General features: G+C 36.7%; 2 protein-coding genes across 2 annotated transcripts in view; one reads left to right on the forward strand and one right to left on the reverse strand.

Moving 5' to 3' along the window:
* The window catches only part of IQUB (IQ motif and ubiquitin domain containing), a 123,404-nt gene extending 97,281 nt beyond the window's left edge, over positions 1-26,123 (reverse strand). Inside the window, exon 1 of the mRNA XM_063642181.1 lies at positions 26,102-26,123. The gene's annotated coding sequence lies outside the window, so the exon portion shown is untranslated. The remainder of the gene's footprint in view (positions 1-26,101) is intronic.
* ASB15 (ankyrin repeat and SOCS box containing 15) overlaps positions 9,477-27,355 on the forward strand; it is a 77,108-nt gene continuing 59,229 nt past the window's right edge. Inside the window, exons 1-2 of the mRNA XM_055283845.2 lie at positions 9,477-9,572; positions 26,318-26,372. The gene's annotated coding sequence lies outside the window, so the exon portion shown is untranslated. The remainder of the gene's footprint in view (positions 9,573-26,317; positions 26,373-27,355) is intronic.

The following is a 27,355-nucleotide window of genomic DNA, read 5'->3' on the forward strand; positions in this document are numbered from 1 at the left end:
AAAAGGAAATAACTAAAAAGCGTGGGTGACTTTCTAAAAAGTCAGTAGGAGAAAAGAACAAATTGAGAAAACACAAGTACAAAGGAAAAGAGGTTAAAAATGTATCTATAAATTCCAGGTGATTTTATGTGATTGGAAAGGTGGGTTTGATTGTTAAGGTAAGCTGGTTAAGATCATGAAAGGTGTTGTTTGCCATTATACAAAATTTGAATTTTACTTTGTAAGAAACGGGAACAATGAGAAGACTTTTAAGCTTCTAAGTGACACCATCAAATTTGTGTTTCAGATACATGAACAACTTTGGCAACAGTTGAAGAGAATGAATTGGAAGAGATGAGGCCTTTCATTAGAGGCATGAGACAGAAAAAAAGAAAGCTAAACCAAAAGCAAACAGAAGAAAGGAAATATCAAAGATTAGAAAAGAAGGAGACAGAATATCAATAAAGAAAATCAATGAAGCCAGGAATTGGTTCTCTAAAAGGATCAACAAAATTGGCAAACCTTTAGTGAAACTAAGAAAAAAAAGAGAAGATTTAATACAAGCAAGAATAAAAGAACCATCACTAATAGCCTTGCTGAAATAAACAGGAATAAGAAGGAATACTATGAACAACTATGCTTAAAAAAGATAAAAGTAGATAAAATGGCCAGATTCCTAGAAAAACACAAACTACCTAAATCAACTCAAGAAGACATAAAAAAAATCTGACTAGATCTAACATAATTAAAGAAATTGTATTAGCAAGAAAAAAAAACCTATCCAGAAGGAAAAGCACAGGTCCAGATGGCTTCGCTGGTAAATTCCACTGAACAATTAAAGAATAACCCTTCAGAAACTATTCCAAAATATAGAAGAGGAGGAAACAATTAACAACTAATTCTATAAGGCAAGTATTACTCTGATTCCAACCAGACAAAGAAATCAACAAGAAAAGAAAACTTTGGCCAGGCGTGGTGGCTCACGCCTGTAATCCCAGCACTTTGGGAAGCTGAGGCGGGAGGATCACCTGAGGTCAAGGGTTCGAGACAGCTTGGCCAACATGACAAAACCCTCTCTCTACTAAAAATACAAAAATTAGCCAGGCCTTGTGGTGCGTGCCTGTAATCTCAGCTACTCCGGATGCTGAGACAGGAGAATCACTCAAACTCAGGAGGCAGAGGTTGCAGTGAGCCAAGATTGGGCCATTGCACTCCAGCCTGGGTGACAGAGCAAGACTCCATCTCACAAAAAAAAAAAAAAAAAAAGAAAAGAAAAGAAGAAAGAAAATAAAACTTCAGGCCAATATCCCTTATTAATAAACACAAAATACTCAGAAAAGTACTAGCAAACCAAATTCAGTAGCATATGAAAAAAAAATTATACAGCACAAATAAATGATATTTATTTCAAGAATACAAAGTTGGTTTAACATCCCCAAATCAATTAATCTAATGTACCATTGAATATAGGACAAAAACTATACGATAATTTTAATAGATGCAGAAAAAGCATTGGATAAATTTCAACATGCTTTCATGATAAAAGCACACAACAAGCTGGGAAAAGAAGAGAAATTTTTCAACCTGATAAAGATGCTTAGAAAAACCCTACAATTAACATCATACTTCAGAGTGAAAGACAATTCTTTTCTGCTAAGATCATTCACAAGACAAATATTTTTCCACTCTCACCACTTCTATTCAACAATATATTGGAAATATTAGCCAAGGGAATTAGGCAAGAAAATAAAATGAATAAAAGTCATCCAGAAGAGACAGGAAAAAGTAAAACTATCTCTATTCACAGTTGCATAATCTTTTACATAGGATTATTAAGGAATACACACATACATACAATTAAAACAAATAACTTCAGCGAGGTTACATTATACATGATCTATGATCTATCACGGTCAGCTCAGGCTGCCATAACAAAATACTATGGATGAGGTGGCTTAAACAACAGAAATTTATTTCTCACAGTTCTGAAGGCTGATAAGTTTAAGATAAAAGCCAGCAAGACAGATTTCATTCTGAGGCCTTTTCTCTTGGCTTATACTGGTTACCCTCTCACGGTATGCTCCTATTTACCTCTTTTTATGTGTGCTTGGGGTTGGGTCAGGGTGGAGAGCAAGATCTCAGGTGTCCCTTTTTATAAGGCCACTGTTACCATCATGACCTCATCTAAACCTAATTATCTCCCAAAGATTCCATCTCCAAATACCACTTTATTGAGGTTTAGAGCTGTAATATATGAAATTTGGGGGACATAGTCCATAGCAATCAATATACAAAAATATGTTCTAGTCTATTATAGCAGTGAATAATCTGAAAATAAATTAAGAAAACCATTCTATTTACCATAGCATCAAAAAGAAATAAATCTAACAAAATAAGTGTAACATTTGTACACTGAAAAGTATTAAATATTGTTGGAAATACTAAAGATCTAAATAAATAGATATTTCTTATTTAATGATTTGAAGTCAATATTGGTCAGATGGCAATACTCAGGTTGATGTAGCGTTTCATCACAATTCCTATCAAAATCCCAGCTTCCTTTTTGCAGAAATTTATAAGTTGGTCCTAAAGTTCATATGGAAATGTGCAGGATCCAGAATTGCCAAAACAAACTCAAAAAAGAATAAAGTTGAAAGACTCATACTTCCCTATCTCAAAACATACCACAAAGCTACATTAATCAACATAGTGTGGCATAATGATAGACATTCAGCTTAATACAATAAAATTTAGAGTCTCAAAATAAACCTCGACATTTATGGTCAATTGGTTTTCAATAAAGTGTGAAGATAATTCAGTGGGAAACAGTCTTTTCAACAGTTAGTGCTGGAACAACTGGATAGCCACATGCAAAAAATGAAGCTGGGCCCACTACCTCACACCATAAGAAATGTAACTCAAAATGCAGCACAAGTCTAAATGTAAGAGTTAAAACAATAAAACTCTTAGAAGAAAAGTTCTAAGAAAGATTTACTGAAGAATAAATCTTTATGATCTTGGGCTAGGCTGTGGTTTCTTAAACATAATACTAAAGACATAAGCAACAAAAGAAAAAGAAATAGATAAATTAGACTTAATCAAGATTGAGTTAAAGTTACATCGATAATGAGTTTAGACCCTGTGGTATAAACAGTGGTGTGTGTTTTGTAAGATAGTTCAATATTCCTGGAGTTTTGTGCTTTGGGATTAGGAAAAGTGCCAGAAGAGGAGCCTAGAGTGATATGCTGAAAATACAATAGGATGATTAACCTGGAGCCTTTACCCCTTGGTCCCCATAAATGAGCCAGCTGTTAAAATGGTATGTAAATTTTATCTGTGCATACAGGCATACCTCAATGATATTGCAGGTTTGGTTCCAGATAAGTTCAATAAAATGAGTGTCCCCATAAGGTGAGTCAAACAAACAAATTTTTTGGTTTCCCAGTGCCTATAAAAGTTATGTTTACATGATACTATCATCTGTTAAGTGTGCAATATGTCTAAATGGTATAAATAATTTAAAAATACTCCTAAAATGCTAACAATTATCTGAGCCTTCAGTAAGTTGTAATCTTTTTGCTGATGGACAGTCTTGCTTTGATATTGATGGCTGATCAGGGTAACGGTTGCTGGATGTTAGGGTGGTTGTGGCAATTTCTTAAAATAACAATAAAGTTTGCCACATTAATTGACTATTTCACAAAAGATTTCTCAGTAGCAGAAGGCACTGTTTGATAACATTTGTCTCACAGAAGAACTCTCAAAATTGGAATAAGTCCTCTCAATTCTGCTGCTTTATCAACCAAATTTATAAAATATTATAAAGCCTGTGTTGTCATTTAAACAATATTCACAGTATCTTCACCAGCAGTAGATTCCATCTCAAGAAACCACTTTCTTTGCTCATTCAAGAAGCAACTCATCATCTGATCAAGTTTTATCATGAGATTGCAGCAATTCAGTCACATCTTCAAGCTCTACTTCTAATTCTGATTCTCTTGCTGTTTTCCTCACATTTGCAATGGCTTTTTCCACTGATCTTCAACCCCTCAAAGTCATCCATGTGAGTTGGAATCAACTTCCGCTAAACTCCTGTTAATGTTGATATTTTGACCTCCTTGCATGAATCACCAATTTTTTTTTTTTTTCAGACAGAGTCTCTGTTGCCCAGGCTGGAGTGCAGTGGCATGATCTTGGCTCACTGCAACATCTGCCGCCCCGGTTCAAGCAATTCTCCTGCCTCAGCCTCCTGAGCAGCTGGAATTACAGGCGCCTGCCACCGCACCCAGCTAATTTTTGTATTTTTAGTAGAGACGGGGTTTTACTATCTTGGCCAGGCTGGTCTTGAACTCCTGACCTCATGATCCACCCACCTCAGCCTTCCAAAGTGCTAGGATTACAAACGTGAGCCACCGCACCTGGCCCATGAATCACCAAATCTTTTTAATAGCATCTAGTGTGGTCAGTTCTTTCAAGAAGGTTTTCAATTTATGATACCCAGATCTGTCAGAGAAATCGCTATTTATGGTAAGTATAGCCTTATACAATGTATTTTTTTAAATAAGACTTGAAAGTGGACATTACCCCTTGACTCATGGACTGCAGAATGCTGACTGCAGCATGTTGTGTATGAAAACAATGTTAATCTCTTTGTACATCTTCATCCTCAGAGCTCTTGAGTGACCAAGTACATTTTCAATGAGCAGTAATATTTTGAAAGAAATCTTTTTTTTTTCTTAGCCCAGACTTTGTTGTTCCATTTATAGAACACAGGCAGACTAGATTTAGCATCATTCTTCAGGGTCCTAGGATTTTCAGGATGGTAAGTGAGCATGGGCTTCAATAGCTGCATAAGCCTGTAACAAGAGAGTTAGCCTGTCCTTTGAAGCTTTGAAGCTGGGTGTTGACTTGTCCTCTCTAGCTATGAAAGTCTTAGATAGCATCTTTTTCCCATAGAAGGCTGTTTCATCTACATTTAAAAAAATCTGTTGCTTCCTGTGGTTATCTCCATCAGTGATCTTAGCTAGATCTTCTGGATCTTGCTGCAGCTTCTACATCAGCACTTGCTGCTTCACCTTGCACTTTTATGTTATGAAAATGGCTTCTTTCCTTAAACCTCATGAACCAATCTCTAACAGCTTCAGACTTTTCTTCTGTAGCTTTTTTACCTCTCAGGCTTCATAGTGCTGAAGAGAGTCAGGGCCTTGCTCTGGATTAGGTTTTAAGGGAATGTTGTGGATGGCCTGGTCTATCCAGGTCACTAAAACTTTCTCCATATCAGCAATAAGGCTGTTTTTCTTTTTCTTTTCTTTCTTTCTTTCTTTTCTTTTTTTTTTTTTTTGAGACAGAGTTTTTTCTCTGTTGCCCAGGCTGGGGTGCAGCAGCACGATCTCACCTCACTGCAACCTTTGCCTCCCGGATTCAAGCATTTCTCCTGCCTCAGCCTTCTGAGTAACTGGGATTACAGGCAGGCACACCACTCCCGGCTAATTTTGTTTGTATTTTTAGTAGAGACAGGGTTTCACCACGTTGGTCAGGCTGGTCTAGAACTCCTGACCTCAGGTGATCCGCCCACCTCGGCCTCTGAATGTGCTGGCGTTACAGGTGAGAGCCACCGCACCTGGCCTGTTTTGCTTTTTTATCATTCGTGTGTTAACAGAGTAGCACTTTTAATTTTCTTCAAGAACTTTTTCTTTGTATTCACAGCTTGGTGCAAGAGGCCTACTTTTTGGCCTATCTTAGCTTTCAACATGCCTCCCTCACTAAGCTTAATCATTTCTAACTTTTGTTTTAAAGTGAGAGATTTGTGACTCTTCCTTTCACATGAACACTTAAAGGCCACTGCAGCATTATTAATTGGCCTAATTTCAACATCGTTGTATCTCAGGGAATAGGAAGGCTAGAGCAGAAGGAGAGATAGGGAACAGCCAGTTGGTGGAGCAATCAGAACACAAATAACATTTAAGTTTGCTGTCTTATATGGGTGTGGTTTGTTGAACTCTAAGACGCTTACAACACTAACATCAAAGATCAGTAATTACAGATCACCATAATAGATAAGGAAGAAGTTTGAAATATTTCAAGAATTACCAAAACGTGACACAGAAGCATGAAGTGAGTATATAATATTGGAAAAAACGGTGCTAATAGACTTGCTTGATACATAGTTGCCACAAACTTTAAATTTGCAAAACATCTGCAAAGTAAAACAATACAGCAAAGCACAATAAAATAAAGTGTGCCTTTTATACATATACTTGGCTGTTATCACAGTATCCTAGAGCCAGTAGACCTACAGGAGGCTAAATGATGAGGGTCACAGAGCCACAGGCAGTTCTCTAAGGGTTCTAAACAGGAAGCACCAGGATTGAGATTTATGTTTAGGTGCCACATCATGGGCAGTGTGAAGAAGGAGTCTGCATGTGGCAGGACTGTGAGCAGGACGACCCAATACAAATGTCTATGAAAAATGAAATAAAATCTATCATAAAAAGGTTGGTGAATTTGACTACATTAATATTCTATACTTCGGAATAACAAGAGACACAACTTAAATTGTAAAACAACGCAGACGGGAAGAAGATATCTGCAACCCATATAGCCACCAAAAAATAGCTGATGCCTAGAATATGTAAGGAACTTTTGTAAATCAATAAAACAACAACAAGAAAAGAATACCCAGAACGGGTCTCCCTATTTTGAGTTTTGCCTCCCTCTCTGGAGTACATTAAATGAGTACATATAATAAATGAGTACATATAATAATATGTGTATGCCTGACCCAGTATGTGTAATATGGCACCACCTACTTGACTACTATTAATTTATTAGTTTACTATTTTTATTCTCAACCCAGTAGCTAGAATAATTCTTTTAGAAAGTACTTTGCTCAAAATTCTCCCATGATTTTTTTCACTGAAGCTGTAAAAGTCGAAGTCCTTACACCTTGCCATCCACAAGGCCCTGCCCCTCACTCCCTCACTTCTCAGACCTAACCTCCTGTATTAGTCAGGGTTCCCCAGAGAAACAGAACCAGTGGGATATATGTCATTTTCGTTTTATGCGCACACACACACACACACATGAAATAGCCATTTATATAGGAGATATATATACAATACCCCTATATATAGGATATTTTTATATATCCTATTGTGTGTATATATATACACACACACACACATACACACACATATACAGATGATCTCCAAGTTACAATGTTTTGACTTATGATTTTTTGACTTTAAGATAGGTTTATTGGGACATAACACCATAAGTCAAGAAACATCTGGACTTAACGTTTGTTTGACTTATGATTTCTTAACTTTATGATAGCTCATTGGAGTATTAAATGGATTTTTGACCTATGATATTTTCAATTTTATGATGGGTTTATTGGTATGTAGCCCCTTTGTAAGTTGAGAAGCATCTGGACACACACACACACACATCTATACACATACACACACAAGTACATATAAACATACACACACACATACATGTAGAGAGATTTATTATAGAAATTGGCTTATACAATTACGGAAGTTGAAAAGTCCCACAATCTGCTGTCTGCAAGCTGAAGAACTAGGAAAGCTGGTGTTGTGATTCCGTCCAAACCCAAAAGCCTGAAAACCAGGAGAGCCAATGGTATCAATCCTGGTCCCAGTCCAAGAGTAAGAGCACTGATAATCAAAGGCAGAAGAATATAGATGTCTCAGCTCAAACAAGGAAAGTGAATTCACCCTTCTTCTGTCTCTTTGTTCAAGCCTTCAAGGGATTGGATGATGGCCACCCCATTGATGAGGGTAATCTTCTTTGCCTTATTCTATAAATTCAAATGCTAATCTTTTCTCTAAGCATCCTCAGAGGTAACAGACACACCCAGAAATGTTTTACCAGCTATCTGGCTATTTAGCTTATAATACACACACACACACACACACACACACGAATTTTGGGAGAAACAGTTTGCTTTAGGGTTCCCCAGACAGCATACATTTTTATATATCATATTTGTTCTGTTTTTCTGGGGAACCATAATACAAATTGTTTCCCCCAAAATTTATATGTTGAAGTCCTAATCCTCATTACCTCAAAATGTGACCTTCAGTCCGGGTGTGGTGGCTCACGCCTGTAATCCCAGCACTTTGGGAAGCCGAGGCAGGTGGAACACTTGAGGTCAGGAGTTCAAGACCAGCCCGGCCAAAATGGTGAAACCCCACCTCTACTAAAAATACAAAAGTTGGCCAGGCGCAGTGGCTCACGCCTTGTAATCCCAGCACTTTGGGAGGCCAAGGCAGGTGGATTGCTTGAGGTCAGGAGTTCGAGATCAGTCTGGCCACCATGGTGAAATCCTGTCTTTACTAAAAATACAAAAAAATTAGCCGGGCGTGGTGGCGTGCACCTGTAGTCCCAGCTACTCAGGAGGCTGAGGCAGGGGAATTGCTTGAACCAGGGAGGTGGAGGTTGCAGTGAGCCGAGATCGTGCCACTGCACTCCAGTCTGGGCGACAGAGTGAGACTCCGTCTAAAAAGAAAAAAAAAGTGACCTTCATTGGAAATAGGGTCATTGCAGATGTAATCAAGTTAAGATGAGGTCATTAGAGTGAGAACTTATCCAATGTCAATGATGTCCTTATTCAAAGTGGAAATTTGGATACAGAAACACACACTGTTCGGTACCACTATGCAAAGATGAAGGCAGAGATCAGAGTGATGCATCTACAAGCCAAGGACCACCAAAGATTGCCCCCAAACCACCAGAAGTTAGGGAGGAGGCATGGAACAGATTGTTTCTCTCAGCCCTCAGAAGGAACTAACACTGTCAATACCTCTATATTGGACCTCTAGCCTCCAGAATTGTGAGATAATAAATTTCTGTTGGTTAAGCCACTCAAATTTGTGGCACTTTTGTTATAGCAACCCTAGAAAACTAATACCCTGAGAAATAGATTAGTTTAATAATATGCTCCCCTCTTCCTTAGGATAGCTGCCCCTAGAAACATGAACCATGGAAATACAGCCTTTCCAGTTCAGATTGCTGAAAAATAGGCCTTTACCAAATTACCATCATAATTTTTAATTTCTAGTATTTACATCATCCACAATTATAATTTAGGACAGAAGGAATATTTATTAACAAACATATATGTACTAATGACATTTTAAAGATACATGTGCATGTATATATATACATTTTCATAAACATAAAGAAACTATTATATTGGAATTAATCACCCGATATATCCATTTGCTCCTCTGTGAAGGGACCTATGTATTTGGACACCCCAAGTCACTCTTTTCTGGAAACCACATTTGGATTTGGCCGAAATGACCTTATTTTTCAAACGAGGCAATGCTGGTATAGTCACTGGAACTGAGATGAATAGAAGTTTATGAGGTCATAGTCTTTGTTCCCTGTCACTCCAGATTCTAAGAATTTTTATCATTGTAGGATGTGTTCTAGAATATAGAATCATATAATTATGAAAGATGCATATGTGTTGATTTGTTGTAACCCTGGGTTCAGGCTTCTGCTGTATCATATTTGCTAAAGACACCAAAACTAGATAGAGCTATTTGATCCTGACTAAGGTACTGCATAATTAAGTTCTATGTAGTGAGAAAATGTGTAGATTTCTGGGCCAATCCTTTTGCAGAGGGGCAGTGGCTTGAGAGTGGTATTCTAGGCTAGTGACAGTAGAATTAGGAACACTATCCTTGGCATCAGAAAGGGATTTGAGAATGTCTAAATGTGAGTAGCAAGGGGATCAAAGGCACTGTGTTCTCAGGTGGGAGAGAGTTGCCAGAGGAGTAAATGTTCTTATCCTCTTCAAGAAGGAGATGAATGTTGGGAAGTTCTGTAAATAAGCTTAGTAGGCCAGATCCAGGTGACTTAGAGCAAAAATCTGGGCCTCAACATTTTACAAAATTTGCTTTGTGAGGCCTCTAGCCTATCCAATAAAAGAGCTCTTGTTTACCCAAAATTAAGTGTTGGAAGAGTTAGGACTTCCTACACTGCCTCTCAGTGATGCAAGCTCTTTTGTGAGGGACTGGGTCCTACCAAAGTTAGGTGGTTAAAATGTTAGCCTGGAATCTAGGATTCTGGAGCGCTGCTCCACAGCCAATCACTGAGAGAGGCATGAGGAAAAACCACTGAATAGGAAGAAAGCATCTCAATTCTCAGAGCCTGGGGAGCTCATTTCTGAAAATGTACAGGGGACAGGTACCGCTTAGTCAGTTTCCCCTTATTTTTCAAGACTGGGAGCAAAAGCAAAAATAACCCAGAATCAGAAACTATTATTTCCTCTCTCAACCTTGGAAAGAAAAAAAACAAACATTCTGCTAAGCTAATGATTAAAATAGACGAAAATATTCAAATTCCAATCATTTGGATGTTATCCATCTCTTGTGCCTCCATCCATATCAGGTATGTTCAAAAAATGATTTGGATTTTTACCTGTTTTTTTCTCTATCTATAGTATGAACACTTCTAAAAAGTGTCCATACTCAAATAATTGTGGTTTTCAGATATGTTGATTTTCAGAACTTCATTCTAAAATGGGCTGAAATTCAAATAAAAGCCATTACCCAGTTTTATCTTAGTGGCTATCTGCTTCTATATATTGGAGTTAATCAATGTGTGAAAATGGGGATATCCCACAATCCCACTCAGATTTGGATTAAGCTTAAAATTGAGGTTAAACATAGTTGTCTGTATTGAAAATTAAAACTGGCCAGGTGCGGAGGCTCACGCTTGTAATCCCAGCAATTTGGGAGGCTGAGGCAGGCGGATCGCCTGAGGTTGGGCATTCGAGACCATCCTGACCAACATGGAGAAACCCCATCTCTATTAAAAATACAAAATTAACCAACGTGGTGGCACATGCCTGTAATCCCAGCTACTTGGGAGGCAGAGCCAGGAGAATCATTTGAACTCAGGAGGTGGAGTTTGCAGTGAGCTGAGATCGTGCCATTGCACTCCAGCCTGGGCAGCAAGAGCGAAACTCCATCTCAAGAAACAAAAAAAGAAAAAAGAAAATTAAAACCTATGGGAGGATTGAATATTAAATATTTCCAGCCACCTCACTCCTGCCATTTGGGGAAGGCTTAATTCCACTTCTGTATGTGAAATGTTGCTTCTCATTTAAAAGCAAGAAAGAACATAAGTGATGAAAGGCAAAAATGTTTGTCTAAAGAGATAAAAACTATTTTGTGGGATTAAAATAAATGTGCATTATTAATGTAAATGGTAATGAGAATATACAAATCAACAAAATGGTAACAAAACAGTAATTATTTTAAAAATGAATACCTTAACATAATTTAGATATAGAATGAGAAAATTAAGTATAAAAAGTTGAAAAATTATGAAAATACATAATAAATGTTGATACTATATTTCTAACTAATCTTATCCCACATACAATGACAAGTGAAATAAACATGATAACATGGGGGACAGAAGCCAACAGCTAAAATAGAGAAAGGACTTCAGAAATGTGAGAAGGATATGATCGTTTTTTAAAAACTGAATAAACAACAGAACAACTAAAATAATCATTTATTAAGCCAAAGTCTATTGATGTTTACTCTGTGTCAGAAACTGCTGTTTAAGTACTGAGGATTCTAGGGACCTGTCAGTGAACTAGACTGGCAGTTCTCAACCATTAAGGAGTCATTTTGTCAGGTGGTGGTGGTGCTAAAGAGACAGACGTAAATGGCAATCTTGGCAACATCTTAACATTGAGGGAATAAAAACCTTTTTTTCTTTTAAATGTTCTGGTAAATTCATCTGGGAAGAAACATAACAACCAATACAACATAAAGGAGTTTGAGCTAAAAGATCTCAGATACATGTAAATAGCAAGGGGAAAAAATGTGGTCCAGCAATAGCTAGGGCCCCAAAAAAAGGCCAACATAATACTTAAAAAGTCATTACTACCTGGTGTGGGTGGTGTTGTGTGACCCTATGTGGCCTTAAAATGCTGCTGCATGCATTTTTAATAGTTAAAGGATGTATGAGACTGACTTAAGAAACCATAAAAGCAGGAAGGAAGTGAGAGAGTCAGTGCGTCCACCGTCAGAATCTAGGGCAAGGGGAGTAGTCAGGGAAAAGGAAGAGGCTGAAGAAAGGTGGACAAGGTTATTATAAAATCCAGCTGAACAAGAAGATGAACCCACAGTAGCACAAGGCCAGTAAACAAGGTAGAAAAGGATGCTAAATGGAATTTACATGATATCTTAAATGCATAGTATAGCTGTGGTGGTTGTAGGGGACATGTAGGAAACACTCTTGAGGTAACAGAGAGGCAAGCTCATTAACTATAACTAATTTCTTTGGCAAGTTACAAAAAAGAGGAAGCCGAAGGGAATTCGAATGTGATGAAAATGCCTTTGTATGGGTGACTTAGACAATTAGAAGTTAGAAGCAAATAATGATTGCTGTTATTATGTTTTTGACTAAGGAAAAACTGCACTATGATGGGATATAAGTCATTGTCAACAATACCTAAAGTTTACAACTACTGCCATAGCTTTTTTTTTTTTTTTTTTTTGAGACGGAGTCTGGCTCTGTCACCCAGGCTGGAGTGCAGTGGGGCACGATCTCGGCTCACTGCAAGCTCTGCCTCCCGGGTTCACGCCATTCTCCTGCCTCAGCCTCCCGAGTAGCTGGGACCACAGGCGCCCGCCACTACGCCTGGCTAATTTTTTTGTATTTTTTAGTACAGACGGGGTTTCACCGTGTTAGCCAGGATGGTCTCGATCTCCTGACCTCGTGATCCACCCACCTCGGCCCCCCAAAGTGTTGGGATTACAGGTGTGAGCCACCATGCCCGGACTGCCATAGCTCTTACAAGTGGTGAAAGGTAGCACTTACTTTTTGACTCTATCACCCACCCTGATAGTTCCCTGACTGTCCCTTCCACCAAGAGTGGCAGGGACTGTTACTGGTGTCATATTCATGTGAGCAGCCATGTGATGCCTCCTTGAATGGCCTTTTCTTTACTTCTGGAATGATCTGGGCATGAGCAAGGAAAGCCAAACACACTAAGAAACTGGCTTCTGATGTCCTCACTCACTCTAGCAGGCATGCCTGCTTACCTCTACCCTTAGGCTTGAAATGACTCACCTTGACAAATTATAGGCCTGAGCAGAATAGCCTTAAAGAGTCCTTTGGTAAATCTTGTATTAGTTCCATAAGGAACCACTGCAAGGGAGCTATCAGACAATTTCTCCCTTCCTGTTCCTAACTTGGGTTAAGTAGGTTTATATATCTTTGCTTCTTGAGCCCCATCCATTTCCCATTACCACTGGCATTCATATAGTTCTTTTTCTAACAAATTTACCTGTCCATATGGACTTCTCTTCAAAATCACTAAAACTGAAAAGAACTCTCAGCAGGAATATAGCTCTACAACTTACCAGCTGTATGGCCTGGATGAGTCCTTTAACTCCTCTGGAACTATGCCAATATTTCCATCTGTAAAACACACAATGGTTTGACTAGGACATCATTTCCTGACAGTGGTTCAAGAACCCCTAGCTGTTCAAGTCTGCGTTCCAGGTCATTTGGGTCAATAAAAGTTGTAATATTTGTTTCCACTTGTTTTTAAGTAATAAATAATCATTTCTTTAAATTTACCATAAAAACAAATACAATTGAGAGGCACTAACTGCACAGCAGTTGAGTACATGCTGTGGTTAGTGGAGGTCAAGTGAGATTGGGAGCACTTTATCAAACCTGTACATAGAAAGCCTCAACAATTTTGATGATTATTCAGTATTAAATTGTTCTTCATTTTGGTTGTACTGTGGTTTTTAATTATACTGTGCATTTTAATTGTACTGTGAATTTAATTATTGTTTAAAACAAGTGTCAGATCAATCTATGAGTTAAGGAAGAACAATACAAAAATGCTAACTGTAAAATTTACTTCAAAATATTTGGACTTTCATTTCATTAATCACCCTATGAAAGTGATGAAATATCACAATAATATGTCCCAGGAATACCAATCAAACAATTTTAAAAAATAGAAAATATGATTTTTAATCCAGTTTATCTTTTTATTTATAGATAATAAAGTGTATCCAAGCCAAAATGTGGGTTCAATTCCCCAAAAGAGAAGTATTATATCAAAAAATATAAATAGTTAAGGTCATTGCCAAGTCTTTCAAAGCAGTGGTACTAATTTACAACATAACCAGCAATGTAAAAGAGATGTTCTTTCACCAAATTCACACCAGCAATGTTTTAATTTAAACAAAATTTTTAAGAAGAAAAGTGAAAGAAGTTTATAATATGGTCCCACTTGTCTATTTTTGCATTTGTTTCCTGTGCTTTCAGTGTCATATATCATTATCAAGACCAATGTCAAGAAGCTTTTCCCTTATTTTTTATTCCAGTGGTTTTACAGTTTTAGGTCTTAGGTTTAAGTCTTTCACCCATGATGAGTTGATATTTGTGTACAGTGTAAGATAAGGGTCCAATTCATTCTTTTGTATGTGGATATTCAGTTTTTTCCACATCATTTATTGAAGAGACCATCCTCTCTCCATTGTGCATTCTTGGCGCTCTTCTCAAATATCAGTTGATTGCATATATGTGGGTTTATTTCCAGACTCTTTATTTTGTTACACTGGTCTGTGTGTCAATTTTTAGGCCAGCACAACACTGTTTTAATTTTGTAGTTTTGTAATATATTTTGAAATCAGAAAATGTGATGTCTCCAGCCTTGTTCTTTCTCAAATTGCTTTGCCCATTTGGGGTCTTTTGTGATTCCATGTGAATTTTAGGATCCAGAAATCCCACTTGTGGGTTTATATCCATAAGAAGTGAAATCAGGATCTCGAAGAGATGTGTGCATCCTATGTTCAACTGTAGCATTATTCACAATGGCCAAGATATGGAAACAACCTAAATGTCCATTCAGAGATTAATGAACAAAGAAAATGTTGTATATACATACAGGAGAATATTATTGTGGCTTAAAAATGTTGGAAATTCTGGCATGTGCAACAGTATGGGAAAACCTGGAGGACATCATGCTAAGTGAAATAAGATAGTCACAGAAGGACAAACACTGCTAATTTCACTTATATGAGATCTAAAATAGCCTAACTCATAGAAACAGACAGTAGATAGTAGTTGTCAGGGGCTTCAGGGAGAAAGAATGGGGAATGATGGTTATTGGATATAAAGTTTCAGTTATGTGAGGTAAGTAAGTACTAGAGATTTGCTGTACAACATAGTTCCTAGAGTTAGCATGGTATTGTGCACTTAAAACATTTGGGAAAGGGGTAAATCTTATGTTAAGAGTTCATATTACACAAAAAAGTACATGGTAAACACTGTGTGCCCACTATCCAGAATTAATGTTAGCATTTTGCACATTTGCTTTAAATTAAAAAAAAATCATTATGAATAAAGTTGAAGTATTATAGTTTACCTTTCCTTCTTGCAGGCAACCATTGAGTCTTTGATATACATAGTCTGGTATTTTTTGTATGTATATACAGTTAGAATCCTTATACTTTTTGTGTATGGTGGTTTTTTGAATTTGTTAAAATGTAAGTAATTATATACATATTCTGGAATATACCCTTTTCAGTTAACATTTGTTTTTAAGAGCAATGATACTGATACTTAGATATCAATTTATTGCTTTTAATTTCTGCATAGTGTGATATTATATGACTATAGCACATTTTACCTACTTATTTCTCTGTAAGTGGTAAATTGCATTATTTCCAATTAATCTCAATTGCAAGTTATGTCACACGATTCCTTCTGCTTATGTACAAGACCTATTCAAGCAGTAATACCCAAGGGTAGAATTACTGTTTGTGGAGTAAATGTTTTTCATATTTTATAGATAGAGCCAAATAGTTTTCTAATTGATTGTTCCAGTTTTCATACCCATCGGCAGTATCTGAGAGATCCTCATCTTAACATTTAGCATCAGAAAAATATTAAACTAATAGCTGCGAAATTTATCTTTTTTTGTTTTAATTTGTGTGTCCTTGATTTCTAGAGAGGCTGAGCATTTATTCATGTTTATTGGCCATTAAGATTTCTCTTCTATGAATTGTTCCTGTTTATATCCTTTATTTTTCTTTCATATTGTCTCTCTCTCTCTCTTTTTTTTTCTCCTGAGACAGCATCTTGCTCTGTTGCCCAAGCTGGAGTGCAGTGGCATGATCATGACTCACTGTAGCCTTGACCTCCTGGGCCCAAGTGATCCTCCTATTTCAGCCTCCTAAGTAGCTGGGACCACAGGCATGCACCATCATGCCCAGCTAGTTTTTTTAATGTTTTTATAGAGACGGAGGTCTCACTACATCTTTTGTAGGGACCTTGCCCAGGCTAGTCTCAAATTCCTGGACTCAGGATATTCTATGCTCTTTTCAGGTTCATATAAGTTTACGATTGATATATCTTCTTGGTGATTGTTCCTTATATTGTTATAATTTTTCATTCCTTTCTTTATTAATGCTTTTTCTTTTAACTTCTGGTATGTCTGATATTATTGCCCCATGGTTTTTTGTTTGTTTTTGTTTAACATTTTCTTAGTATATTCACTATTTCTTTTTTCAATTTTCTGCAACATGTTATTTTAAATGTGTGTACTTTAAGTAGTATATATTTTTTATTAGATGAGTTTTATACATTTGTTACATTTATTATAACTGAGGTATTTATATTTTTCATCTTTTAAATTTATTATGCTTCTCTTTGCTTTCTATACCCTTACTTTATGCTATCTAATTAATTGTCGACATTTTTCTTTTTTCTCTTTTTTGTCTTTTTTTGTCCTTGCTGGTTTAAAAATGATTTGCTTTTCATTTTCTAATGGTGACTTATCAAATTTTAACAAACGATTAGCTATGTGTTTTTAACAACATCTAAATGTAATCAGTAAATTTTTAGCTTCTCACTGAAAAAAATGCAAGAATTTAGCATGCTCTAAAAGTACTCCCTGAAATCACCTCTCCCATGTTCTTTTCTATTATTGTCTATGATTTTAATTCCATTATTTATGTAAAAATAGAGATTTTTCTCCCCACAGGCAAGAGTTAGTTAATTTTATTTTCTAATATACTTCACTTATTTTATTACCAAGCTTCCCCTCCGCTCCCAATAACCTCTCCTTTCCCTCTGGATTTGCTTTTTTTTTTTTTGGTTATCTTAGTGTTTGGAAATTTAGTTTAAATGCTCATCTTAAGTGGAATCTTCTTTCTTCCCATCACCCAACCCTTATTTGTCTGTGCATTTTGCCTAGAGCTCCCAGTCTATAACTAAGTCTTATTTATTTATGTATTTATTTTTTGTCTTGGGGCCTCTGAAGATACCATGGTTCTGGTCCTCAAGCAAAGAAGCAGCTTGGCTGGTTTCCTGATCTGTGAGGGATTTCTCTAAACCTCCTCCCTCCAGCTCCCTTCCCCCTGCCATCCCAAACACTCGGGTTTATAAGAGCTGTGACCCTTGCAATCAACCTAGTTTTTCTTAGCCTCCTTTCTTGAGGAGGGAGTCTGGTTCCAGTCTTAAATTTTGTGTGGTAGGCCTGTTTCCTGTATCCTTCCAGGAGTGGAGTAAATTTGGTTCCCATTACCCAGAAAGTCTCAAATTTCTACACTACTTTAGATCTAAGTCTAAAGACCAACAGGTTTGTAGCTTCAATCATTTAAACGTATGTTTCAGTTTTATTTCTGTTCTACAGAAATGTTTATATTATTTTTAGCATGACTGGGTCTTATTAATTAAAAAAAAACTACCATTGTCTTGTGCTTGGGTCAAGGCAGGGGACAAAAATTACAATTTTTTTTTTTTTTTTTTTTTTTTTTTGAGACGGAGTCTTGCTCTGTCGCCCAGGCTGGAGTGCAGTGACGCGATCTCGGCTCACTGCAAGCTCCGCCTCCCGGGTTCACGCCATTCTCCTGCCTCAGCCTCTCCGAGTAGCTGGGACTACAGGCGCCCGTCACCACGCCCGGCTAATTTTTTGTATTTTTAGTAGAGACGGGGTTTCACCGTGGTCTCGATCTCCTGACCTCGTGATTCACCCGCCTCAGCCTCCCAAAGTGCTGGGATTACAAGCGTGAGCCACCGTGCCCAGCCAAAAATTACAAATTTACAATATTATTTTGACTGAATTTCATTAAGTCGCTTTTATAAATACCTAGTAACATGATAGACCAAATAAATACATGTTACTCATTGAATTTGCTATGCTTCTGTTAAAAGTGATAGCAGTCTATTTCCACATGATTGTTAGCCAGTTAAATATCCCCTTTGGAGTGCCACATTCTTTGCCAAAATGCTTTTGGAATCATTTTTGACATCTCTTCTTTTTTTATATAAAATTCATCACCAGGTTCCATCTCCTTTTTTTTCTCCTTTTTTTTTTTTTTTTTTTTTTCTGATTCACTGTTGCAACACTTCTACCCACTTCCGGTTTCTCAACACTTCACTCCTGTACTATACAACAGCCTTCTAAGCATCTGTTTAGCCCAGGACAATCTTTTAAAACAGTGGCTCTCAAATTTTAGTATGTGTCAGAATCACCTGAGGACTTGTTAAAACACAGATTGCTGGCTCCAGCTAAAGCCTCCCTGATCCTATCCCCAGGCCCCCAGTTTGTGACACAGTAAGTCAGGGATAGGATCTGAATATTAATTTCTAACAAGTTCTCAGGTGATGATGATGATAGTGGTCTGTGAACCACACTTTAAAAACCACTAGTTAAAAACACTGTTTACATGTTAGCACTCCGGTACCCAATATCTTTCAGCCATTTCCCATTGCCAGTAGCATCATATCTACATTCCCAAGTTTGAGGCCCTCTTAACGTTGAACCTCATTCTACTTGCCAATTCCATTTTTCCATCTCTGGCAGTCTTACAGCTAATTCCTTAACCCACTGTACTTTGTTCAAAAGATCTTACATCAAGCAATATTTTTTTCTTGAAGAGTGGATTATTTTCTTATCCAGTAACAAGCAGCTCATACATCTTTAAGTAGTTCCAGGGTTGTTTTCCTCCAAAGTACTCTTTATTTTTTCTATTTCAGTCCTGAAGACTTTACTGGATCTATATCATACTTGTTTAACTCTCAGCTCTCTTGGGCTGTATTTAAGACACATAGGGGAGAAAAATATGGAGACAGATGTAAGAATTCACCATGAATAATTTACATTGATCCTTTTCCCTAAGCAATGAGTTAGGCTTACTTACATTTAATATGACAGGTATGTTTCCTTTTTTTTTTTTTTTTGGTAGTTTTTAAAAATATCTTTGCCTGGGCAGCCTGTTTCAATTTTTGGATAATTTTTCAGATATTTAAGAAGGTTTGTATTTTTAATTTAAGGGTTAACGTTATATTTATATAACATAACTCTTGGTTTTCCATTTTTTTCTAGACAACATCTATTAGTTCCCTACTAGGAAAAAACAATGAAACTATCATGTTCCTTCTTTCTCTGTCATCCTTTGCATATCCTCTTCCATTGATTCTAGTAAAACACTGCCTTTCTTAGTGTTTGCTTTCATATGTTAAATATGTTCATACTCTATTATTTGGTATGTCAGATACAATGTATCTCCTTTCATTGTCAGATATTCCGCATGAGGCAATCATACACAATTAAATTATACACAATTAAAGAAAGCAACTTTAATTGTCTCACTTCTGTATTGTGAGGGCATATAATATCAACATTCTGCTCAGTAATCTTAATTCCCTACATTTCTTTTATTATTATTTCTACAGTGAAATATTTTCAATGTTCCCTACTACTCCATTTGTCATAGTTACCCAAGGCATTATTGTTCGGTTGTAACAATATGTTTGTAACCTTTATTTATCTTTGAAGGACAGCTTGACTAGATATAAAATTGTTTGCTTATATTTTCTTTACTTAATTAACTTGTAAGTGATGCTTTGGAGAAATATTATGTTAGATTGTTTTTCCCTTTATGAATTATTTGATTTTTTTAACCTGGCAGCATGAAGTTTTCTTTTTTAATTTTTGAAATCCACTGACACTCCTAGACTATGTCTCCATATCAAATTTTTGGTTACTTTTCCCTGGCATACATAGTGTGTCCTGTAAGTATTTAGATTTAAATCTTCTTTTATTTCAGGAAAATTTTCTCGATTTATGACTTTCAATTCTTGGCTTCTATTTTCTTCAGCTTCATTCCTTAGGGTCTCCAACTATAAATTTGTTGGATTTTACTTGACTGTTTTATATGTAAATTTAGATATAAATATATAGATATATAGGAATATGCTTTATTATCCTTAAGACTTTCTTTATTTCAATTTTATTTTATTTGCTTTTCTTACTTTTATCTTCTACATTTTTTATAGTCCTGTAATCATTCAAATTTGGTTTTCACTTTTGTGACTAGTTTATTTTCTTCTTTTCTGAGTTTGCAGCTTTAATTTGATCTTCCTCTGTTTTATTTGCGTCTCTTTATTGAGTTTTTGCATTTGTACTTTTTACTCTTTTTTAATATATGAAGTTGTGTTTTTTGTTGTTGTTGTTTTAATTAATGGTAAAATGTATGATCATAATTTTCATCTGTTCAATGGCAACATTTTCGATGTGTGTATGATTTATACGTTGAAAAGTTTTGCTTTATTCTATATTTTTCATAGTGTTTTTATATTTGTGCCATAGGAATTTCATGTTTATTTCTCACTTTAAAATAAGTTGGATTTTCCTTGGCCAACTATGTCTAAGTGATAACAAAGGGACTGCTTCCTATAGCTGTCACTCATCTATGGGATTCTCTGTGTAGCTCCACATCCTCGGCTTCTCTGAGCCAAATCAGATCCAAGAAGACTTGTACCACCACCTTGCTCTCTTTAGTTCCTGCACGGAATGCTGCAATAAAAGAAAATAGCTTTTACTACACACTTCACTGTGAAGTTGAGTTCTTCACCTTTAGAAAGTATATTTTTGTGGCATGTCTAAGATCTGCTGCCACTAGGTTTTCTCACCACTCTGTACTTTTACTAGTCCTTGCATTTCTTGCAGGATGTGCTGGGTTACATTATTCCAGTTCTGTGAAAATGGAATTTATGTTTTGTATTATTTTATTCTTCTTGTCATTCTCCTTGTTGCTTATGCGTAAATTTTCTGGAGGAAAAAGAGAAAGATGTCAACTTTTGCAGCCATGGTCAAACAAGAAGACTTCCTGTTATCTATTTTAATATGGGAATTATTCTCTTATTGATATCACATAAGACAACATTTGTAGTTATAAAAATAGCTTTTACATAACCACCTCCTACTTAATAAACTGAAGTCTGTGTCTTTGTCATATTATTTATATACCTACATGACCGATGTTTTGAACTTAGATGTAAAGGTTTACTATATCATTTACATCTTCCATGGTTGAGTTTTTTCCATTATTGCAGCATATGGCCATGATTTTGCATTTTATTACAAAAATAATAATTGTGCTATGTGTTATTTTGGTGAATGTTATTCATTCTTATTCGATACTGAGAACTGTCACTTGTCTTGAACAAGCACTGTTTTACATGAAATGCTTCTGTAACTGGCCTAGTTTCCCTTCCTTTAACAGCTGTTAGAAAACAACAATCACATTTTTCATTCACTTAAGATAATTGAACACATCACAATGACATTTGCTTTTATTATAGCTTCAGTTTTTATTCAGATTGACTTTAATTAATTTCATTTTGTCATACCTTATTTAACATCGTAAGTCAAATTAAATTCTTTCTGCCAGAATTCTCTTCTTCTCAGGTTTTGAAAACTCCAAAATGTGATGCTCTTAGAAATTGATCAAAAATGGTAATAAACATAGCAAACATGTTGAACAATACAAAGTCAAACTGACATCAATCCGTTATTAGATTTTCTTTGGATATGGTTATGCAAACAGTTTTAAATCCACTAACTAACTGTTCTTCACCCAGCTCATGTTTCTTCGTCTTATCCCCAGAGTTGCAAGGACAGTTTCTATCAAAGACATTCTAGACATCATGTTCTTTGTTTATGAGTGTTCCTTTTGAAAAAATACCAAGCATAGTCTTTGCATGTAGAAATTACTTTTTTTTAAATTATACTTTAAGTTCTGGGATACGTGTGCAGAATGTGCAGTTTTGTTACATAGGTATACACGTGCCATGGTGGTTTGCTGCACCCATCAACCCGTCACCTACATTAGGTATTTCTCCTAATGTTATCCCTCCCCTAGCCCCCCACCCCATGACAGGCCCCAGCGTGTGAAGTTCCCCTCCCTGTGTTCATGTGTTCTCATTGTTCAACTTAAATGTTGAATGAATAAAAGGACAAATGAATAGTAAAATAAATTTCAAATTATAAAAGTTATTCATAACCCATACTGGATAATCTATTACTGTTTTCACTATTCACAAACTACCTGCTGATATTTTGTATCAGTTGGAAAAAAAAATGACAAAATGATTCTAAAGCCTCTTGATCCCTCTTTCATTCTCTGTGTTGCTCAAAACTTACCAGCAGTATTCCTGTGATTAGAACTCGGTGTTTTTTAGCCTCTAGGAAGCAATTTGCCTTGGCCTAAACATCTGTCATTTTAATGTTTGCCATTTGTCTAGACTGTGAATATACCCCTCTTTCCTCCTTCTACTTATTTTTCTGGATCTTTGTTTCCTCTATACTTTTAGTACTTGCTGTTTTATTCATTCACTTATTTATTTGTGCAAACTCAGTTAATTTCAGGCATTTGCTTTTCTAACTATTATCACCAGACTGATATTTTTCTTTATTATAGAGACCTTTGCCAATTTTTGTATATACTCTTTTAATATCTGAGCTAATGAGAGAGATTGCTGTTCACCACAGCAATTTCATTCAATAGCTTAGTCTTTTCTTCCTCAGGGAGACATTGAATGCATGGTAAGAATTTTATGTGCTAAAGTCTACCTTCCTCTTACAGATTCAGGCTACTGAATCATTGCTATCTTTAAACTATTTTATAAAGTCTTATTTCCCCTATTTTTGTCAATCTGTTTGAAATAACTAGTTTTGTTTTTCTTCATTAACATAAACCTATGACAATGTAATTTATATGCAAGGTATTTTATTTTATTTTAGATTTAGGTGGTACATATACATGTTTGTTACATGGATATTCTATAATGCTGGGGTTTGGGCTTCTATTGAATCCATCAGCCAAATAGTAATTGTAGTACTAATAGATGGTTTTTCAACCTTTGCCCCTCTCGCTCCCTGCTTCCTCCCTTTTGGTGTCCCCAGTGTCTATTGTATCCATCTTTATGTCCACGTGTATCATTGTTCAACTCTCACAAATATGCAGTATTTGGTTTTATATTTCTGTATTAATTCACTTAGGATAATGGCCTCCAGCTGTATCCATGTTGCTGCAAAAGAGATGATTTCATTCTTTTTATGGTTGTGTAGTATTCCATGGTGTATATATACTACATTTTCTTTATAAGTGTAATTGGGAAAATTTTAGATAAAAATACTTTCTTAGTTATAGTTAAAAATAAGGATCTTAGATTTACATTTTCAATGAATAACTATTGTTAAATTTGTTTTGCTATGTACTCACTGTAGAGGTTACAATAGTTATATGTTTGTTCTATGAATTCTTTTGTATTACCAGTTCACTTCCATGCAAAGTAAACTCTCTATAAATAGTCTCAAAAATACCATGAAGAGTTGTTCTGATTTCTTTTCTCTCTACTATCTGCCTGACTGTAGCCTGAGGGCTTAATAGATAATTGCAGTCAAAATGAAAGTTAAAAATTAACTTAGAACAAGTTTGCAACATGCCTGGTACCTTGGGATTTGCAAATCTATAACTCCTTCTGCTCCTGGGAGTTGAGTTAATTATGGCGAATCACACTAATTCAGTTATTCACTAGGTCTTTATTAGAAACAAATCTATTATGCTATAGAATGCATTGTGGATTTGGCTTAAGACTCCCAGCTTGTCATTATTCAATATTATGAAATTCCTATTTAGACATTTAGTTTAAGTGAGAACATAAAGCATATAATAAAACTGCAGGTCTCTCTTGCCATTGTTTAGGTCCCTAGGTTTTCAATTTAATTCTCATTTATTGAATGGCCACATTGTCCAAAGCCTGTTAGACCTTCTGTCCTCAAAAAGATTACATAAATCATTACTAGGTAAGGCAAACAAAATAAATATGATAGGGAAATAAAGGAGGAAAAGAGATGGGCAGGATTAGAAAAATTCATGGAGATGGAGAAGGACGGTCTAAATTGGGTCTTAAAGGAGCAGAAGGATTTCTACTGAAGGAAATGGGGGAGTGGCAACAAAGGGCATTTGAAAGGACAAGATGAATAAGAACCCAGCGAAAGAATGCGTCTTGCCTGTTCAGAGAGCAAACAGGAGTTATGCTAAGGTGGCAGGTGAAGTCCTCAGGTGCATGGCAGGCCGTTCTCTGTTGTACTGCTTTTTAAATTTTTGGTTTTGCTTGTTAAGTTTTTGGTTTGAGTTGCTTGAGTCAGTGAGTGAAGCAGTCATCACAATCAAACTTGCTAGGCACAGGAGAGGCTTTGAGCTTGCCTCTGCTGTGAGCCACTTGAGCAAAAACTGCTCAGGGTAGTTATGTGGCCTTAGGCAATTTTACTTAACCCCCTAAGCCTTACTTCTTCCTTGAAAAATGGTCACAATAATATGACACCTACTTTGCAAGAATGCCATGAGGTTAAGTGAGATAATGCATATGAAAAACCAGAACTGCATCATATGGCACCTTTGTGCAGTTTAGAAAATTTTGATCATCTCTCCAAGTGAATGCAACCCTTCTCTAGGGCACCCATGTGGGTGAGTGGAGATGAAGATGGATTCCAGTCTCCCCATTCCTTCACCCAAGCAACCTTGTGCAGTATACAACCTGCACAACTGTGCCTGGAAGCCCTGAGATAAGGGCTTAGAGAAATGCTTAGTTATAACAAAATCTCAATAACTATAGCCATCATTATAAGTATTATACCGCAAACCACTAAAAAAACGCAGTGTTGAAGCTTGGTCAGAGACCATTCGGTTAAGTCTATTATGAAAAGAGACCAATATTAACAATGCACACCTCAGTCTCAGAAAAGAGTTCAAAATACAGAACTGGAAACCAAACCAACAGGCGTCCATTCTTGTGTGACTCTCCTTCCACTAGATGGTGCTGGCTTTCTTCAGCTTGTTGCAGTGGAACTGTCTTCCACTTAAAAATAGCTTCTATTTACCAATAATTCAGATGGTATCTGTGCCCCACCAACCTCCTTTAGCTCTTTGCAGAGGAGGAGGTGTTTCTCTAAGAGCATGAATGTTGCTCAGGGCATGAACACCGTTCAGAGGACATAATACTTACTAGATAGTAGAAGGGTACGGGAGATCTGTAAGCCACTAAGGAGAAAATCCATTAAATTCCTAACACTTTGAATTCAAAACCAGTCTATCGTTAATAATTAATTCATCAAATAACAGCATCATTTTACTATTTGCCCTTCTTGGGCATTGTTACAGTGTGAGAGTGAAAACAAAACATGATCATTCAAGTGTGCACTTATTAAAAAAAAAAAAGGTACTCTCCAGGTACCTAGACTCCATGCCAGAGAAAGGGGATCCCATCCAACTTAAGTCCTAAGGGCACATTTTTGTTATTTCTACCTTCATCTTTTTTGATATGTCATGTTCTAAAGACCTTGTGAGCTTTGCTACATATTAGGTTTCTGAAGTCTTTTGGTTAAACTGATAGACATCAAATTGTGAGGAGAATTTGCTACTTAAGAAATGATTTGCTCAGAGCGAGAACACCACTCAGAGGAAATGATTCTTACTACATAGTAGGATTGTAAAATTCTACTGGAAGTAGGTTGTAAAATGAAAATTTTCTTTATCACTGTTTAAGTCCAGCTATGAATATATCACATATGTTTGTATATTTTCTCCCTTTTTGTCACTCCCAAGGCTGTCAAGTTTTGAGGAAAAGACATGAAACTTCAAGAGTACTTTTCAAAAGACTTCTGCAAACCATTTAAAACTATACAAATGAACTTTTTAGGTAAAGCAAATGGATCGACTAGCAACTGTAAAGAGCTTTTTACCTGCACCAGCCATGAATTCTGGGGCAGAAATTGTGTACTGTTGCTCCATTTCCATTTGTGAATAGAGAACATCTTTTATTAATTTAGATGAAAATCTCCATCTATGTTGTAATGGTAAATATCTGCAAAACAAGGAAAGGGAGGAGAAATTGCTGAAACTGATCATGATCTTTTCCTACCTAAAATGCTCCCGTGGCTTCTTCTTGTCTCCTGCAGTGGTCCTCAGGCCCAGACAACTTTGAGGGACAGGTTCAACCCACAGTATGTGAAGGTAACGTCCCTGTGGAAGGAAGGATGTGTGACAATGGGAGATGGGGAGGGGGGCGTTGTATTACAATATCCAAAGGGAGTGAGTGTTTCAGAATGTTAAGACTCCACAGATGGCCTTTAGAGATTCTGATGAATAACACCGCTACCCTAGTGCACCCCAAAGAGAAAGCGTTTTCTCATTGCCACCGTCCTGGAGGAAGAAATAAAATAAAGCCCCAAATTCTTTACTCCAGTATATAGTTCAGTATATACATATATCCTACATATTCTAACTCTTACCTAAAGCTCCTGCTCATTGTCTGTAGGTTCCTCAGTGCATTCTGTGACCAGCAAAAGTAAATGATCAGCATTCCCCCCAGATATGCCATTTTCCTTCAGATCTATGTGTATTTTCTCTGCCTGGAATGCCTCTCCTTTTATATATTATCTGAAAAACTCCTCTTGTCCTTCAAGTCTCAGCTCAAGCCTTTATATTGTCTAAGGCATACTCTTGGTCCCCTCCTAGAAGCTAAGCATCACCCTCTTTTGATCACCTATTCATCCCCTCCACTGACTGAGAGTAAGAACTGCCTTCTTGAACATTATCATTGTACCAGGCACATAGTAGCTAATACATACTTGGCAAATAAATGAACGCAGTATTATTCAAAGAGGAATATACCTCATTTAGGATACTCAGAAATGATAACTTAGTACCATGAAAGAAACTAGTGTAAATCTTGTTTTAAAAATTAATCTAGGCCTGGCGCGGTGGCTCACGCCTGTAATCCCAGCACTTTGGGAGGCCGAGGCAGGTGGATCACGAGGTCAGGAGATCAAGACCACGGTGAAACCCCGTCTCTACTAAAAATACAAAAAATTAGGCGGGCGTGGTGGCAGGCGCCTGTAGTCCCAGCTGCTCGGGAGGCTGAGGCAGGAGAATGGCGTGAACCCGGGAGGCGGAGCTTGCAGTGAGCCGAGATTGCGCCACTGCACTCCAGCCTG

The sequence above is a fragment of the Symphalangus syndactylus genome, chromosome 6, assembly GCF_028878055.3.
Source record: "Symphalangus syndactylus isolate Jambi chromosome 6, NHGRI_mSymSyn1-v2.1_pri, whole genome shotgun sequence".
NCBI lineage: Eukaryota > Metazoa > Chordata > Mammalia > Primates > Hylobatidae > Symphalangus > Symphalangus syndactylus.